We start from the raw sequence: 16,348 nt of genomic DNA, 5'->3' as shown, positions 1-16,348 counted from the left end.
TAGATGGTCTTCTGTTCAGCTACCCTGGAGTCTCAGCAACTTCAGGACAGAGTGTGACTTGTGCCCATGAACTTGAGAGTTGACTAAGATGGTTCCATGGCTCAGCATCCCTGACACAGTGGACAGCCAAGAGCACCAACTGAGCCACACACAAGAGCAACAAGCGTGGGCAGGACCAGCCAGGGTTAAGGGAAAGAGTTGAGTCTCTAACACATACCCAGCATATACAAATGAAACTGATACATTGTGTAAGGCCAGAGAATCTTCCAAATGTGACCCAGGAAGAGAGCAGGGCAAGGGTTTCATAGGAATCAACACCCAGATACTTAATTATTCACTTGACTCCTTAAAAAGCAAGCCATGACCCTGTCGTGCCTCCAGGGTCTAGGGGGGGATTGCTTGGAAAACACACAATGAAGGATCTAAATGTGATAGACAGAAGCCTGTCAGTTCAGAATGAAGGATGTGAAGACCCAAGCAGGGAGCTTCAATCTTCCTTCTCAAAGATGTTGACATTTAGGCTCAACAATGAAATAAATATGATAAGAAGATCCAACTGTGCCCCAACAGAGCAAGCAAGAAAATGGAAATGATGAATTCCAACATCTTGATCCGAAGACACCAGAGGCCAATGGTAGAACCAGCCCCGCCCAGGAAACTGGGGGATGGTGACCAGGAGAAGATACCATAAAGGTAGAGGTGCACAGACATTATTTCAATATCCAGAGAAGGATAGTTTCCAGAGCCTCAGACAGGTGACCAGAGAGGATTACCGAGGGCTGATGAGCAGCACAGCAGGAAAAGCACTCACCACGCAAGACCTGAGTTCCATGGCCAGAGCTCAGGGTTGAAGGACAGAACAGACTCCACAAAGTTATCATCTGAGTGCCACACACACACACACACACACACACACACCAGCAGCAGCACAGCATGTAAAGGCATGCACCACACAAGACCTGAGTTCCATGACCGGAGCTCAGGGTTGAAGGACAGAACAGACTCCACAAAGTTATCATCTGAGTGCCACACACCACACACACACACACACACACACACACACACACACCCCAGCAGCAGCACAGCATGTAAAGGCATGCACCACACAAGACCTGAGTTCCATGACTGGAACATATGGCCAAAGGCGAGAACAGACTCCACAAAGTTGTCTTCTGACTACCATCTGTCTCTCTGTCTCTGTCTCTCTCTCTCTCTCTCACAAACAAACACAAACACACACAGATACACACAAACAAAACAAACAAATAAATACTTTTGTAAAAGACTAACTTATAAATTATTTAAAGAGATGGCTGCAGACTTTGGTGGGCTCACAAAGACATAGCACTCATGGACAAACTTCCTGTCCTTTTCTGAGAAACTTGTTAGATGAGTAGCCCAGGGGAATATGGTTGATGCCAAACAGGCAAGGTGGGGAAGGCAGGCTTGATTTGTGCACCGAACAGTTGACTCAGATGATTTGGGACGTGTCACAGGCCTCAGATCCGGGCATTAGCCAGTCACCATTTCTTTGCTGATTCCAATGAAAATAAACCACATAGCTCCTGAATTTTCTAAACTTGGGCAAAATATCAGAATCAAAACCATCTCAATTTGAATCAAAGGACTAATAACATGGAGATGAAAAACCTACAAATTTCCCAGGACACTTGGGTTTTTATTATGATTTTGAGTGTTGATTTCTTTTTTCCTAATCACAGCCAGACCCAAGAACACATCTTAAAGGTATTTCAGATTATTCAGGTAGGGAGGAACTGTCTTTTGTACAGCTGTATGTAAAAGGAGGCTACATCTTTTATTTATTTATTTATTTATTTATTTATTTATTTATTTATTTATTTTTGGTTTTTCGAGACAAGGTTTCTCTGTGGTTTTGGAGCCTGTCCTGGAACTAGCTCTTGTAGACCAGGCTGGTCTCGAACTCACAGAGATCCGCCTGGCTCTGCCTCCTGAGTGCTGGGATTAAAGGTGTGCGCCACCACCGCCCGGCGAGGATACATCTTTTAAAAAGATACATTATTTAAATATATAGATATTTGAATCTCTGAAGACTTGGCTATGATGCGGTCAACTCTGCACCCAAGTCCACACCTTTGTCCCGGGTCAAGCTGTTGTTGTGGGTGTCTTTCAGGTCTGGAATGTTTGGTTTGGGTTTGGGGGTAGGATATAGAGACAGGGTTTTACCTCATAGCTTTGACTGACTCAGTATTTGCTATATAGACCAGATTGGCTTTGAACTCACAGAGATCCACCTGCCTCTGCCTTCTAGTGCTGATAATAAGAGTGTGTGCCACAACACCTCACACACCCAGCAGGGATGCTGCTCTTTACTTTTCTCCAGTGCTTTTTGTGAAAATGACATAGGTCATTCTAAGGGCCAAGGAAGTCAAGACATCTGCATTCTTCCTGCTACAAGAGAATGGAGAAGACACAATAGAACTAGCTATCACCAGAGGGGAAGCTGCCCAGCTATTGGAAACATCCCATAGAGCTAACGAAAGAGTCAAGAGTAAACTATAGTGTGAGGCCTATTTGTTATAGCATCCAATACTTCTCTGACTGATGCACTGAAGAATAAAGGTAAATCTCTTCAGTGTGACTTTTCACAAAGTGTGTAAAGTAGTTCATACTCTCTTTTCTTTTTAACTGTAGTAGGAAATGATAATGAGTGATGGTACAGCCTTTTTGGGGCTTCAGGTCATTTTCTGCCTGGCCTAGAGAGTTTCTTCTCTGCTCTGTGCCTGGCGAGTTAGCGACATATTATAGAGGGACCACCTTGGGTGCTATCTCTGCAGAGACACCTTCCCCCAACCAGCCCATGTTATACACGTCTATGAGCTCTCCTCAGTCACTCAAGCATTACTCCAACTTGCCGGTATTTCCATTCCCCATCACACTGTAAGCTCCAAGGAGAAAGACACTCTCCCTGCCTCGTTCCTGACTGTAGTTCCTAGCACAGAACAGAGTGTGTAGAGAGTAATTGCTGAAGACACGACTTCAAAGGCAGGGCCTAAAGCTGAACTCTCTTTAATGTCTCTGAATGTTACTCACGCTTCAGGAACTCCTAGAAGTCTGTTTTAAAATTGCATTAATAATATTCTTGGGCTAGCGACGTAGCTTAGCCAGACAGGTACTTACTGCCAAACACAATGATAGGACATCGATTCCCTGGGACCAACACAGTGGAGAAAAGGAGTCAATGGCTGCGAGTTATCTACTGACCACCAAACATGTACGTGCACACACACATCACATACAATAAATTTATTAAATAAATAAATGTAATAAAAATATTTAAAAATAATATTCATGGTCTTTCTCTCCACGCCTTTAGAAAACTCACAGAGTTACAGCCCATTTTCAGAGCACTTCTGGATATGCTTTTGATCTACTTGTAGGTAATGAGTCCATCAGCCTCTCTGACTTCATTACTTTTCTTATGAGCTTCTTAGATGCATGTTCTATACAGAGCGGCATGTAAGAACTTTAAAGATCTGTTCTTAATGACAGGACTAGCCTATAATCTCTCATGCTTCTACTTGCTGTGGGACAATGGTCTTTTATCCTGTCACTTGTATTATTTTTAATAAAATGCTCATTGGCCAGTAGCCAGGCAGGAAGTATAGGTGGGGCAACCAGGCAGGAAGTAGAGGCAGGGCAACGAGAATGCTGGGAAGAGGGAGGCATAGTGTGCAGTTGGGACCCAGTTACAGAGGAATCAAGATGTGACTGCCTCACCAAAAAAGGTACCAAGCCAGTGTGGCTAACACTGACAAGAATTACGGCCTGATATAAGTTATAAGAATTAATTAATAAAAAGCCTGAGCTACTGGGCCAATCTGTTTATGATTAATGTAGGCCTCTCTGTGATTTCTTTGGGTCTTAATGGCTGCGGGAACCAGGTGCTTGGTCAACATTTACTAATTGAGGAATGGCTACATTTTCATTCTTTGTGTTTTTCTTTTTCTTATAACACTGTACCCTCCATGGTGACACTCCGCACAGAACGGCTTAGCCAGACTGAAGCCTCACTATTTATAGCAGCGGTCACTTGGAAAGATGACAAATGCTTTAGTGACCATATTGTCTAGTTCCCTCACATCATGTAGTGGTTGGAAGTTAGAGAAGGGAGAGGACTCTTCCAGGACCGTGCCACCAGGTGCTGCCAGATCTGCGCCTCTAGCTCGTGTAAACTTGAGACCAAACCACTGGGTTTTTATTTTGGTTTTGTTTGGTTTTGTTGTGTTTGCAGCCCTAGCCAGAGCTCTGCCTGGCTTTGTCTCTGAGTTCTGAGATCCTAGGATCGAACTACCACACCAGGCCAAGTCAATGCTTTTACAACAGTCCAAGAGTGCCTTTTGTTACTCTATATGGTCAGACCAAAAAAGTATTCCCCAATTACTCAGCATCTCTCTGCCACCTACAAATGCCACTTTTCTTGACAAAGGGTAGCCTGCCAATGTGACTGAGTCAAATGCCTTGAGAGGGAGAGATGTTCTGCACTTGGAGTCACAGGTGTCCTACAAGAGGCAGGCAAACGGCTGGGGATGAGTTCAGTTGTTAGACTGCTTGTCTGGCTTGCAGGAAGGATTGGGTTCAGTGTCCAGGACAGTATGAACCAGCCACTGATCCCCAGCACTGGAGAGGCACAAACACAAGCAACAGGAGTTCAAGGCCAGCCTTGGCTACATAGTAAGTTTGAGGCTATCCTGGGATAGTTGATACCCTTTAAAAAAAAAAAAGGCAACAACCTAGAGGGATGCAGAGAGGAATTTGATGACAGAAGAGAATGTGATGAATAAATCAGAGACTAGAGTGGAGTGACCACAAGCCAAGGAGTGTCTGCAGCCTTCGGATCCAGAAACAGCAAGAGACACACCGTTTCCTTGTGCTTGCAGAGGTAGTACAGATGCAGAGTATTTGACTTTTGCCTACAGAGAACGATTGTAGACTTCTGTCCTGAAGAGAATGATCGTAGACACCTGTCCTCCTTGACTCTCTGGGGCAACACTGCTTCTATAAAACTCTCATCATCAACTAGGGCTGACAAACTGGCCCTTGACTAAAACTGACCTATTGCCTGTTTTGGTAAATAAAGGTTTATTGGAACACAGCCATCCCTGCTCCTATATGCAATGCCTAACGTGGCCTTCACGCAACACTGGTGGATTGAGTAATGGCAGTGAGTCACTGCCACTGAGACCATATGGCCTGCAAAGCTGAAACTATTTACTACCCTGGCCGTTACAGAGAGAATATGCTGAGCCCTCTCCAAGATGAGAATTAATTCCACCCTTTCTCACATTTGTTCATGACATTTCAGACTAAAAATAATGCATGTTCACATAAAATTAAAATACTTCAGAATTCCACCACCTACAAAGCAGATATCTCTACAACCATCATCAAAAACTTGGTGTATATGCCCTATTTTCTTTTCCTCTACACATATGATAACATTTACTATTGCTGTTTTGTTAAACTATGCATGCTAAGAATGTTGGTATTTGCTGGTTGGTAGTGGTGTATGCCTTTAATTCCAGCACCCTGGAGACAGAGACCTCTGAGTTTGAGGCCAGCCTGAACTACAGAATGAGTTCTAGGACAGTCAAAACTACACAGAGAAATCCTGTCTCAGGAAAAAAAAATTAGAATGTTGGTATTCATGAATCACACAGGACTGGTGAGATGCCCAGGGGGCAAAGCTCTTGTTGTACAAGCATGAAGATTTGAGTTCAGATTCCATGCAAAAATCCTGATGTGGTGGCAAACACCTGTGACCCCAGAGCTGGGGATGTGAAAACAGATCTAGAGATTTGCTTACCATACTGTCTGACTAAAATGGAGAGTTCCAAGTCCAGTAAGAGATCCCATCTCAAAGAATAAGGTAGAGAGTGAATGAAGAACACACCAAAGTGACCTCTGACCTGCACACATACACACAGGCAAGCACATCCATGCACACACGTGTATATACTTACACACACATACTCCCACACACCAAAAATGTAGGCATTGATGAATTACAAAGGACTAAATACTTGAGAAGGAAACCAGTTGGGGCTGGTTTGGAGGGCAAAGAAGATCACATGAAGCTGACAGACCGTACTAAGCAATCCGGAGTCCAGTGGAATCCGGGGTCACGCAGGCAAAGTGGCTTCACCTCAAGCTTTGGTGTCCATCGGACCAGATGCCCCTCTCCTGAGTGTCCTGTAGCTTCTGTGGGCAACAGTTTTCAGAACTATCATATGCAACACTCAGGCCTCTAGAGTCAGACTGAATAAAAATGGTTCCTGTCACTCATAAACAGCAATGTAACCACACCTTAGCTTAAAATATAAAGAATAGTGGTTTTTAAAAATCAATACAAAATTTTTGCCGCGTGATGGTGGTGCACGCCTTTAATCCCAGCACTCGGGAGGCAGAGACAGGCGGATCTTTCTGAGTTTGAAATCAGCCTGGTCTAAAGAGCTAGTTCCAGAGCAGGTTCCAAAGCTATACAGAGAAACCTTGTCTCTTTCGAAAAAAAACCAAGCAAACAAACAACAATAAAAAAAAAATCAATACAAAATTTTTAAGATTTTCCAAATAAAAAGATAAAACATGATTGTTACAGATAATTAGAATATTACTGAAATCATAAATTAAAATTCAAAACTATATTTTAATCCGGTCACTCTGAATCAATCACTGTGTTTGCTGCTTTGGCATACTCCCTCTGAACTTCCTTTGTGAATGTGACTTTGACCATTTACACTGAAAAGTAAAAGCCTATTCTGTATAAAATGCACATCTTGCTTTTTTTTTTTTTTTAAATCAAAACTCATTTTCCTGGCATAGAAAGACGTCTCAGGGGTTAGGAGCACTTGTTGAAGGATCTCGGTTCCATTCCCAGCACCCACACAGTGGCTCATAATCATCTGTGTCTGGTGATCCAACACCCTCTTCTGATCTCTGTAATCACTGCATACATTTCCTAGACATATACACATACACATAAATAAAAGCAATAAAGATAAATCATAATTTTTTTAAGATAGGAAGTAAAAACTGAAACCATGAAATTATTCTTTGACCTCCACACACCCATAATAACAATAAATAAATACATTTTTAAAATTGTTTCCCCTGCTGTCAAGGAGCTTATAATTTTGAAAGAAAAATGGTGAATACATTTTTAGCTTATGTTGCAAGGAGAATTAAAAAGAACACGACTGCCGGGCGGTGGTGGTGCACGCCTTTAATCCCAGCACTCGGGAGGCAGAGGCAGGCGGATCTCTGTGAGTTCGAGGCCAGCCTGGTCTACAAGAGCTAGTTCCAGGACAGGAACCAAAAAGCTACGGAGAAACCCTGTCTCGAAAAACCAAAAAAAAAAAAAAAAAAAAAAAAAAAAAGAACACGACTTAAGAAAGAAAGAAAAAATTTACCATGTGCTAAAAATGGTGGGACACGGGGGTCCTCCTTTCTTTGAGCTTCCTCCCCAGTATGTGCGAATGTTCCTCTCCTTTCCAGGGTCAGAATTAGCAAAGAGATACTCTACAGAGAAAAGGGAACCCTTCTCCAGAGGGGGAACGTAGAAAAAGTCTCAGACCTCTTTAAAAGACAGGAAATGAGAGATTGTCTTATCTTGTCTCACCTGGGATAATCAATGTTGTATTGGCATCAGGAATTGGAAACAAATTTAAGAAAAATCTCTCCCAAGTTTCCACGAGGTGATCCAATTAAGATATGACTGGCAGCCATGAAAAGCTTTGGTCCTGCCAAACCACAGAGAAATCCTAGACGCAGAAACACAAGAAATATCTTGCTGGATAACCAAATATTTTTTAAAAGGGCCATATAGTATAGGCTAAAACTTTCAAGACATGGTTGACTATTTTTCTTGCCCTGAAGCCAAAGATAACCTAAAACAAGGGAAACACTCGCTATCCCACGAAAGCCAGACAAGCAAACAGAAATTTGCAATGAATCTTTCTTAGCCTTCACAAAAGCCAAGCTGAAAATCCATCTTCAGCACGGTGAAATGAAATCTCTTAGGTCAACTAACAAGGCCCGCCCTGCGGGGCTGCTAATTGCTGACCAGACCAGCCTGCAACTCCTACAACCTGGGCCTCCATCTGCCTTTGTAAAGCACTTTGTGAGTGAGGCCTCAGATGCTCAGTGTCTTTAACTGCTGCCTGTTTCTATAAGAATCAACTCCCACAGAAACAGCTACTGACCCATCTATGAAGCCAGCATGGAGGAGCCTTTGATTGGACAATTCTACAGTGCAGGTCACAGCACCATGGAGGCCAGAGAAGCGGGAATCATGAAGTTCTAGTCCACAAGCTTCTTTTTCGTTTATATCTTATTTATTTGGGGGGCAGGGTATCACATTACTCAGGCTGTCCTTGAACTCTTTCTGTTGCCAAGGATAACCTTGAACATCACATTTTCTTGCTAGGATTATGGGCATATGCTATCATGATCAAGGTTATACACTGTTGGGGATTAAACCCAAGACCTTGTGGCTTGCTAGACAAGAACTCCACTAACTAATCTATATCTTCAGCAACACCCCCCAAAATATGGTCTTTTATTTAAAGCAGACACCCATCTTAAATGTTACCATTAAAACATCAGTCTTCTTCAGGGCTAGAGATATGACTCAGTGGTTAAAACTACTGGTTGCTCTTCCAGAGGACCTAGGTTCAATCTGAAGCACCTACATGGCATTATTAATTGAATTACAAAAGTTCTTTACATATGAATAATGTAAGAACTATATCAGAAATATGTGTTGTGAATATTTTCTCCCAGTGTATAGCTCACATATTTCTCTTGACTTTTTAAGGTGAAAAACTAAAATTTTGATTGTTTTTAACTTACATACACTGTTTAATGATTTCTTTCTGTACCCTCTCCAACAAATTTCTGCTTTCTCAAAGCTCATGGACACATCCTCTAGGGGTTCTTCAGGTAGGTTTTATTATTATACACCTCTCACTGATTCGATTTGAATTGAATTTTATGTACAACATGAAGTAGTGTTGAAATTTTATATTTGCACATGGACTATGAATATGTGACTGGCCCACGTGTCCCGTACCATTCACGGAGAGATTTTCCTTTTCCCATTACATTGCTCTGACGCTCTTATACACACTTACCTCACTGTACACACGTGGATTCAGATCCAGACATTCCATTCCGGTCTGTGGACCCACATGACCTTATACCAATGCCACACCGACTTTACAATACTGAGCCTGAAGACTTTTCTTTTTCAGCATTGTTTAGGATCCTTCTGCTTTTCCAAATAAGCTTTAAACTTCCTTATCTGTTTCTGTGTGAAAGCCTTCACATACTAGGCAACAGACAAGTTTTACCACGAGAAACATGATAGAAACCTTGGGGTGACTACCTGGGTGACAAATGACCCAACAAGAAGGAGGCACCAGAACAGACACTTCCACAGACTGACTTGTGTCCTCCCACATTAATAAATTGAAGTCCTAAGGCCAGGGTGATGGTGTTTGGAGACAGAACCTTGGGAAGTAACTGCATGAAGTCCTAAGAAAGAGACACCAGGGCCAGGCACTGTGATGCACCCCTGTAATCCCAGCAGTTGAGAGCTGGCAACAAGAAGTTCAGAAGTTCAAGGTCATTCTCAAGCAAGTTTGAGCACAGCTGGATTACTTGAAACCCTGTCTCTAAAATAAAATACAATTAAAATTTTAAAATGACAGAACGATATCAGAAAAGTTGTATCTCTCTGTCTTCCCCTCTCCCTCTGCTTTCCACCTCATATAGAAAAAGCAAGCAATCATGGGAAAGTCAAGGCAAGAGCCCTCACCTGGGAGTATTATCAACTACTTGACCTTGAACTTGCCAGCCTCCTCAGAACCATGAAAAATAGTTCCTGTTGTTTAAGCCCCATGCCTGGTCCCATCTGTGGTGTGTGCTTATGGCAGAACCCAGGCATGAAAAGGAAATTATCATGGACCTTAAAGCTGACAATTTAATTTGATTCAGGGGCTGTTAGGACTCACTGATGGCAGATTAATCACAAACATCTATCTCCATTCCTTCCCAAAATCCTACAAAAAATGGCAGCAAAGGAAAAGGATTAAAGTCATAAAGCCTCAGAAGTTGGAAGTGGGGATTCATCCATCACCTCTGTGAAGGTAGAGGCCAGGTGGATATGATGACCACCCTACACCTAGTAGACAGTCAAGGTACAGAGAAGCTAGTTGGGTCCAGAAAGATTAAAAAAGAAAAAACAAAAGGCACAAGCAACAGTTCCCGTTAGACATGTGGGAATGACAGGAGCCACGGTTGCTGATTCCCTTTCTCCACAGCCACAAGGGAACAGCCTCATCAAATAGAAATAGAGCATAAGTCATGGAAGGAAAATTAACGATAATTTCCCCATGACCTAGTGCAGTGTCCTCAAGGGACTGGTCCAGGAACCCCCACAACACTCTCATAATCTGTAAGGCCCTTATATAAAATACTCTGTATCCTGAGGACCTCAAGGACCGTTAGTCCCCTTCCAGAGCTCAATACTCACGTCCTGTTACTGCTGTAACACTGTGAATGACTGAACCATCGATACAGAACACCCACGGCTGTGCAGAGCTGACTATAGATTCAGTACATTATCATTTCAACAAGTAGGCACTACTTTTCAATTATTAGTAAAACCTCCTACCTTTCCTTCTTACGTCTTCCAAAAGCAACCTTTATTCTACATTACAGCACATGTCAGCTCTGACCAATCACCCACCCTTCAAATCTCTAAGCTGTCCCTGCACTAAGGGGGATAGATAGGATTGTACAACATTGAGTCTGGTGTCACTAAACAAAGAGATTACAGAGATGCTCCAGTGACGGTCAGAGGTCTGGAACTGAACCAAAAACACAAGTTTAAATAAAAAACCTGGACTCTGAACCATGCATACCATGGCATCCTCTCCCCACTGTCTGGATACAGCATAGAGTCTCCCCCAACTCCAGTGTGTATGCATCCTTTCAAGGACCTGGAGGGTGGGGGACCACAAGTCACTAATGGGCCCCAAATGGAAGTTTCAGAAATCAACAGCTCCAAAGGAGCCTTGGAGGATATTTTACCCATCATGCAACTCCAAGACGATCTAATGATCAAGTAGATGTTTTGTAGATAAAGGCTATCAAAGCTAAGTATGAGGCTCATGGGAGGGCCAGATAATAAACAGGAAGTAATCTTTCAGCAAGAAAGAGGGTTCAAAGAGCAACTGGAAAAGAAAATCAGAGGACTGATACACAGGACTGGAGTCAAGAGCAGAAAAGACACTGGCCTGAAGTTCACAAAGGAAGGCATGAGATTAATTTCCCATTACGAACTACATGGGCCTTTTAGCACTTCTAAAGTTGTATGTATAGAATTCTTTGATAAAAACTGTGAACTGGGGCTGGGGCTCAGCAGTAGGGTACTTACCTAGCCGCACACAAGACACTGGGTATAAACCCCAGTGTGCTGGGAAAAAAAAAATCAAACTTCTTCTTAAACTTCTTCTCATAAAAGGAAAAAGAGCCTGGCGGTGGTGGTGCACACCTTTATTCCCAGCACTCGGGAGGCAGAGGCAGGGGGATCCCTGTGAGGTTACCAGTCATTCCTTTTGTTTGATGAAAGCTCTCACTGTGTAGCCCTGTCCTGGAACTTGGTACGTAGACCAGGCTGGTTTCAAACACAGAGACCAGCCTACCTCTGCCTTCCAAGTGCTGCTGGGATCAAAGCTGTACCACCACACCTGGCTATCATCCGTTCCTATCAAACCTAGGACCTCACGCACGCTAGGCAAGCCCTGCAGCACTGCGCCACATTCCCAGCCCATCATCAGTGAACACAGTTTCTGTTTCTAGAACTTGGTAAACAAACAAACAAAAAGCTGTCAGAGTTTTCTCCTGGCTCCTCATCCCCCACCGGCACCCCCAACATACACGTGCACAGGCGTGCACACTTCAGGTCAAATGCAGCAACAGTCTGAACTGCTAGGCTTGCATTACCAAAAACCTCATTTGCCTTTCAAGATGTTTTTGTTTAGAGTCAGAATCTGTGGTCTAGATGTTCTTAGGAACTTGTCATCATGGAAGGCTAGGCAATGCTGGGAAAGACACTGCAAAGCACATTCTCAGCTAAGCAGCGCAGAGCCTCCCCACAATACTGCCTGGCAGCCAGAGATGGCCCAGGCCAACAAGTTTCAGCTGGAACTTGGGGTAGCTAGGCAGAGTCCACGGCATTTCCTGCAGCTGTAACAGAATACCTGAAATTGGTCATCTGCAGAAAAGAGAGGGTTGGCTCATAGCTTTGGAGACCAGGGAGGCAATAACCCCCACACGGATTTGGGGAGGGTTGCTCACAGTTTCAACTCTTGGTAGGAAGGAGAAGAGGGAGAGTTGGGTAGGAAAGAGAGAAAGGGGCTGAACTTCCACACGGTTGATCTATCACACAAGAAAAATGCTGGTGGGATGCGGTTGGGCTTTTTATTTTACTCTTTTGGGGTTTGCTACCCAACTCTCTTATTCTTTCTTTTGAGTGCTGGCCCTTATCTTGGCTTATTTCTAGCCAGCTTTTCTTAACAAATTATCCTGTCTACCTTTTACCTCTGGGCTTTTACCTTTCTCTATTCTATATTCCTTTCTTTACCTCTTACTCCTTTGCTAGCTGTGAGGCTGGGTGACTAGCCCCTGATGTCCTCTCTCCTCCTTCCCTTGCTCTTCCCTGTAAATGGAGACTGCTCTTTCATTCCCAGCCGCCCAGACCCAAATAATCACACAGAAACTATATTAATTATAATACTGTTTAGCCGATAGCTTTGGCATATTCCTAGCTATTTCTTACCCTAAGTTAACCCATTTCTATTAACCTGTGTATCACCACGAGGCTGTAGCCTACCGGTAAGAATTCTGGTGTCTTTCTCCTTTGGCAGCTACATGGTGCCTCTCTGACTCCACCTTCTTTCTCCCACCTAGTTCTATTCTGTCCTGATATAGGCCAAAAAAGCTTCTTTACTAACCAATGGTAATAAAACATATCCATAACATACAAAGGGGACTCCCACATCACCTCTTTTCTCCTCTATTTATTATCTCTGCTTGACAGCCCCGCCTATCTCTTTCCTACCTAGCTATTGGCCATCCAGCTCTTTATTAGACCAATCAGGTGTTTGAGACAGGCAAAGTAACACAGCTTTACAGAGTTAAACAAATGCAACATAAAAGAACGTAACATATCTTTGCATCATTAAACAAATATTCCACAGTATAAACACATGTAACACATCTTTTTTTTTTTTTTTTTGGATTTTCAAGACAGGGTTTCTCCGTAGCTTTTGGTTCCTGTCCTGGAACTAGCTCTTGTAGACCAGGCTGGCCTCACATGCCCCTAAAGTTTCCACTACAGCTCCTAATGGTCCCCTTACTACTCAACAATACATCAGGGGTTAAACACATACAAGTTTTGTTTGTTTTTTCTTGTGGTTTCAATCTTGTTTGTTTGTTCAGCTTTTGCAGTACTGGGCATTGGACCTGGGGCCTCCTGAATTCTCAGCATGATTTTCATGAGTTAGAACCACAGTTGAACCTAACTTGGAGCCTTGTCTTCTTGAATGTGACACATTGTGCCAGAAAGGTGGCTCAGAGATTGGGAGCATTGGCTCCTCTTACAGAGGACCTGGGCTCAATTTGCAGCACCTACATTCAGCTCACAACTGTCCACACTCCAATTTCAGGGGATCTGACACGCTTTCCTGGCCGTCAGTACACACTGCACACATGTGGTACACAGATGCACATCCAGGTTAAATATCCACACACATAAAACAAATTTAAAGAGAAAAGAATCTGCCACATTGGAACATGGGGATCAGGCTGCTATTCTAAACTCCTGTGTCTCACCCTGGACCTTTGACACTCTCTCTAAGGAAGACCCTTCACCTTTACTCATTCGTACCCCATCCCATGCATACCAAAATCGAAGACTTGCCGCTGCCTGCAGGAGTGCCACTTAACTGAAGCTACTGTGGAATATTCCTAAATACAAATCCCTAGTGTCCACCTGCAACTTCATCAAACTGGATCAAAGGGTTTCGGTGTTTTTTTTTTTTAAGATTTATTTTCTTTTTAATTGGTGGTGGTGGTAGTAGTGGTATGTGCACATACATGCAGGAGACCAGGAAAACCAGAGTCTTTGAAGCCCCTGGAGTAGGGGTTATAGGAGTTATGAACTGCCTAACAAGGGTGCTGGGACCAAACATGGATGCCCTACAAAGGCAGTGTGTGCTTTTAAGTGTTTGGCTTCTCTCCAGTCCCTGAAGAATTTTGAGGGAGTTCTGATGTGCTTTTCTGCTTCTAAACCTCAGGATCTGTGGTTCTCAGATTTTTAAATCTCCCAGGAAACATTTGGAAAATGCCACCACCCCCCAGGTTGTCTTCCTCCTGGGGTGATCTGGAGCGAGGCCAGGTACCAGCAATTTGGCTCTCCCATGTAGTTCTGAGAACTCATTGTTGAAAAACATAGCTTCAGGCTCTGCCACTTAAATCAACCCCAAACCACATCTCCGTGCAGTCCTTTCCATGTTCAGTCGTCTGCCTAGTGGACTTCAAGGATGTTACCTGGGAGCCTGTTTTTTAAGCAGACGGGTGCCTGAAGTTGGGGGAGGGGCAGAATAAGTCTGCCTTGGATTTAACTTTCAATTCAGTATCTTTTACCCCATTTCCTTCTTGCTGAATGACCTTGAGTTGATACCGCTGGGCAGATATGCTTGTTTCATCCCCATTTTAAGCCATCTCTGCTAAAATCAGAGGATCATGTTCTGCTTGGGACTCTTCTTCTGCAATGGTGTGTAGCATGGTTATATGTGTGTGTGTTACACAAATGCCTCACAAATAGAACACTAGAGACTGGAGATTTGATTAAGATAAAGCCCTGTCCACTAATTTGAAGGGCATGTTAACAGAGAGTCAGAGAAAAGGGTCTGAGTGCCAGGTCCCCAAGAACACATTAAGGACAGCCTCAGCGTGTGTGGTAGGGCAGGAGCGGGCCCTCAAGTGAAAGAAGCTAGATAAATGCTAAGGAGTTCACAAGTCTACAGAAACAGCGCTGCTCTCAAGGTCAGCATCCCTTGGCTTCCCTGGGGACCGTCTCCAGCTCTACATGGAAAACCAATAGAGAAAGGAATTAGAAAAATGGCTGTAATGAACTGGTTCACAAGGTCTTCTAAATAAGACAGTGTTGCCTGTATATGGCAGCTGATGATAATCCTGCCTCCAGCCGGGAGGACATGCCCAAAGCTGGGCTCTTAACTGATCTTCCTGCATCTGCAATGCTCAGCATGTGAGCAGCTGACAAAGATAAAAGCAGAAGTACTTTCACCCAGAACGTGTCTGGACTCTGATGAGAAGCAGGGAGGCCTTAGGTGGATCATAGGGGGAGAAAAGGTATTGAGGCCAGAGGCTCTGACATCTGAAAAGAAGAATGTTTTGGACAGGAAAAGTGACAGCAATATCAAATCCAGGGCATATCAGAATCCTTCACTAAGGACTAAGGAGAGGGCTATAGCTAAAGTGTTTGCCATTCAAGCGTGAGGACCTAGTTTGGATTCCAGAACTCACATGGAAAAAAAATTCCTGTAATCCCAGTGCTAAGAGGCAGACACAGTAGGATCTTTAGGGCTCATGGATCAGTCAGTCTAGCCAGACAGTGAACATCAGATTTACTGAGACGCTGTCTCAAAAGATAAAGTGAACAGTGATAAAGGCACCCAACATAGATCTCTGAGTTGCATAGGTACATACATCAGTGTGTACACATACACAAACACACACACAGAAAGAAGGAGTGGCTCAGTGTATACACACAAACACACATACACACAGAAAGGAGTGGCTCAATGTATACACACACACACGAGAGAGAGAGAGAGAGAGAGAGAGAGAGAGAGAGAGAGAGAGAGAGAGAGAGAGAGAAGGAGTGGGGGTCCTCTTCCATTCACCATGGAAATCCGCACCAAGGACATTTTTAGTGTATCAAGATGACACTGGTAATGGTGACTAATGACATGGTCATGACTTTCTGGGTTTTTACTGTTGATATAAGTCACATGTATTTTGTGTATGTATTTCATTCATCCTTGAAACAACTGTGGTGGGATAGAGAGATAGCTTAGTGGTTAAGAGCACTGGCTGATCTTGCAGAAGACCTGGGTTCAGTTCCCAGCACCCACACAGCAGCTCACAACCATCTTAGCTTATCCAGTTCCAAGGGATCTGACGCCCTCTCCTGACTTCCACAGGCACTGCACACATA

The sequence above is a fragment of the Chionomys nivalis genome, chromosome 13 (assembly GCF_950005125.1).
Source record: "Chionomys nivalis chromosome 13, mChiNiv1.1, whole genome shotgun sequence".
Lineage (NCBI taxonomy): Eukaryota > Metazoa > Chordata > Mammalia > Rodentia > Cricetidae > Chionomys > Chionomys nivalis.
This window is presented reverse-complemented; position numbering follows the sequence as displayed.